The sequence below is a fragment of the Adiantum capillus-veneris genome, chromosome 10 (genome assembly GCF_014529385.1).
Source record: "Adiantum capillus-veneris isolate H3 chromosome 10, ASM1452938v2, whole genome shotgun sequence".
Lineage (NCBI taxonomy): Eukaryota > Viridiplantae > Streptophyta > Polypodiopsida > Polypodiales > Pteridaceae > Adiantum > Adiantum capillus-veneris.
This window is the reverse complement of record NC_140940.1, coordinates 6,215,065-6,218,608: the sequence shown is the minus strand read 5'-3', so window position 1 is coordinate 6,218,608 and position 3,544 is coordinate 6,215,065. Positions and strand designations below refer to the sequence as shown.

Sequence of the window (3,544 nt, the reverse complement as noted above, 5' to 3'; positions counted from 1 at the left end):
ACCAGTATTCAAACGGAGAGGAGCACATCTCCTACCTGAAAAACAAACAACATTGCACTGGGAACCGTGGGTGTTACCTTCGCAATCCAACCCCTATGGTTAAAATCGACGTAGTCAAACCCCTTTGTAAGACCCTTTGTAGAAACTGCTCAACTAGCAGGTAACGGCAACCAACATAGTTAACAGTGTACATAATGATTGGAATCAAGTTGAAAAGTTGAGTTTGTCCGCTATCGCGTGGTAGATTGAGGAATTCTTTCCTGGAAAGTCTAACTGAGAGAGATCAAACTGTGATCCTCAATGCAGATCAACTGTGATCCTCAATGCAGATCAACTATGATCCTCAAATCTTATGGGGTGATGTAGCAGTCACCCGCCGGGTCGTACCCCAAAACAATATGTCCATAGACACTCCGTGGTGCTATAGAGAGAACACGGAATCCACACAAGTGGACTGCCTAGCTCTGGTGGACAGCCATGCTGTCACAACTGATTGCTGCATCTATACTTCCTTGTAGAGATCAGCGGATGTGAGTTGAAGATTATCAAAAACTGAACTTGAGAGTTAGAGCACCTTGGCTCAGGCTAAGTTACGAGCAAAACATGTATGAAAATATTCTTAGAAGATTTTCAGTATTCCCTTAAAGAGAGAGAAAGAGAGAACGAGAGAAGAAGAGCATGCTGGGCTGAGGAACTTTCCTTAAGTTTTTAAAGTGTGTGCCCATACTGTGTGCTCTTACGCATCTTATGTCTGACTTGTAGCTTATCGTACAAGCATTCCACAATTTTTCGGTATGACTGTCTCATCAAGAGAGATAAAAGAAAAACAAAAAACTCACTCCAACCCACCTACCTTGTAGGGGTCGTGATTGTATGAGTACGACTTAGCTTTGGCACTTTGCCTGTAAAAGAAGTCCTAGATTGAGGTTCCTTTTAGTATTTTTGGGTGTTGATAGCAACCAACCATCAGGTTCAACAATCCATCACTTAGTTTGTCCTTGACAGAGTTGCGAGTGTGATAGCGGAAGCGTAATCTATGAAGTGGTGGACTCCATGCCACTTGCTTAGCATGCCTTGCATGCAAAAGCGTAAGCCCTTGGCTAATATGATGGCCTCAAGCGTGAGAGCCGAAACCAAAAGTGCCTTGCACAATCTGCATTGGTAGTGGTACATCATAATGGGATATCACCACACCTAAAATGGGAGCAAACTGCTGGTCATACCAATTCCCCAAACTTGTGTGCAAACGCCCGTGATTCCAGGTCAATGGACAGTAAAGTGACACAAGGGAGAAGCCTTGCTTCGTGTAGAATTTCCAAAGCACTTTGCTTTTCACAGTGACAGTAATTGCCAAGAAAAGTGTAAACATGGAAAAAACAAGAAAAACTTAAACTTGGCTAACCTGGTTGTTGCTGTAACCAGTTATCCCGAGATTTTGTAGGAGAAAACTTGCTCACAGATGGCTCATAGCCATAAGTGGCTGTCGATAGATGGCTCATAGCCATATCTGATGTCTCATAGATGGTTGATAGCCATATTTGTTGTGCGGGTGGGAGTTGTCGTGTACACAACTACGTCTTCTTATGTCAGATACATCCATCGTGTACGGAATGAAATATCCTGCAGACAGTTTGCCATATCCTTCCCAAGTTGTATGCTCATAGCATATGCCAAACGTGGGGAGTGTCAATGCAAGAAGCCTGATTTGAAGCCTTGCTTCATAGAAATATGTTTGTGCTGACAGCCAACGGATGTGGTTGCAGATATCATAACAAAAAGAATCGACCTTGTGGAGTAATTTCACATGAAATTAACTAGTATTGTGTGGCAAGCATCCTCTGTCAGTTTGTAGAAACAATGACAAGGAGTCAGCCATGGTGAGCAACTTGCTGCCATCAACAAATCTAGTAATAGGCCATGCCTGTCTCCTTGAGATACTGAAAAATTGGTCCTTGGCCGTGACTTTGAAGCAAAATGTAACCTATGACGAGCGTTCTCTATCAAGGTACTCAGGAGAAGCCATGCTTCATATAACAATGTATGGCCTCATTGCCAACAAATGCTATCAGCGACGACAGATGTCATAGCAAAGAGAGTCGGCCTTGTCGATCATGCACAAACAATTGACCGTGTCGAATTGTAATGTAATGGAAAAATAGTAGAACACATGAAAATTATGCAGCTCGTACCTGCTTGGCTCTATGAATGATAGCCGTGATCATCCATGCTAGTGCATACTAGAGTTATCAAACACATGCTCAATACTACTCTACTTCTTGCTGCCAAGGGCCTTGCCCAATGCGCAACCAATTTGGAATCTTGTGAGAACTTCCATAGCGATTTCGTAGAATCATTCAAGCCTTGTTTGATAAATTCTACCTATCTCTTGGGCGGCAACCATTGCACCAGTCGGAATTCACAAAACCAAACAAAGTGCAGATGATTGTAAAGAATGCAAAAAGTAATGCCGAAACATAAACAAAAATACCTGGAGCGTTAGCAGATGCACCTTGAAGCCTCGCCAAGATGCCTACCCACGACCTTGTTGTGCATGGTGTTGGATCTCTCCCATGGGATCCATAAATTGTCGAGTCTGGTGTCCAAATCTATACCGGATTTGGTACTGCTTGAATCTGGGAGTAGGCCGGATTCCTTTCAAAAACAATCGGCGTTCGCCGCTAGTGATGCCTTGCATGTGATTTCCAATCCATGTCGAAGTTAGAAACCTTGCATCATGGAAAACTAAACGCCTTGCTTCCCGAGCACTACTCTTCATGCATGCCTTGGGCTCCGCTCTCAATCCCGACATGGAGAGCTTTTGAGAGGTAGCTTGTAAATTTTTTGCACATGAGGTATGCAGAAAATTCAGAGCGAGCTTCTCCTTTTGCCGAGATCATACCTTGAATCACATGTCCCTCCGGAGCCATGGCTCCTTTGCATGCCCAATCGGACCTTGCTTCCCGAGCACTACTCTTCATGCATGCCTTGGACTCCGCTCTCAATACCGACATGGAGAGCTTTTGAGAGGTAGCTTGTAAATTTTTTGCACATGAGATATGCAGAAAATTCAGAGCGAGCTTCTCCTTTTGCCGAGATCGTACCTTGAATCACATGTCCCTCCGGAGCCATGGATCCTTTGCATGCCCAATCGGACCTTTGCATGCCTGATTGGACATGGGGCTTTGCCCCTACCAAGGGGATGGGTGCCCAAAAATAGGGCGCCCACCCCTCTTGAGTATGAAAGAAAGCTTTAGAAGCCATGGCGTTAGCGCAGCAAACAGCGAGGAAGTCGATGATGCTTGCGCTGGCTTCTACCGGCCCTGAAGCGCTGCGGCCATGAAACGTAAAACCTCTGCAACGTCAAGGCGCAGCGTTTTGGTGCCATAGTCGCCCAAAAACGTGCAGGTCTTTCCTCCTTCCCCCATCCCATAAACGGGGCTTCCCGCCATCGGCTCGTCTCGTCGGTTCTGCACAAAGCCTATTCCCGCGGCCATGGTGACCTTGCAAGCTTTTCTTCTCGCCGTCGGAGCTTGAGATCGAGAGA

The 3,544-nt window shown here is 45.4% G+C and overlaps 1 pseudogene; it reads right to left on the bottom strand.

The window, feature by feature from the left end:
• Nucleotides 1-2,174: 2,174 nt before the first annotated feature.
• LOC147448400 (uncharacterized) lies at nucleotides 2,175-3,261 on the bottom strand (annotated as a pseudogene).
• Nucleotides 3,262-3,544: the final 283 nt, after the last annotated feature.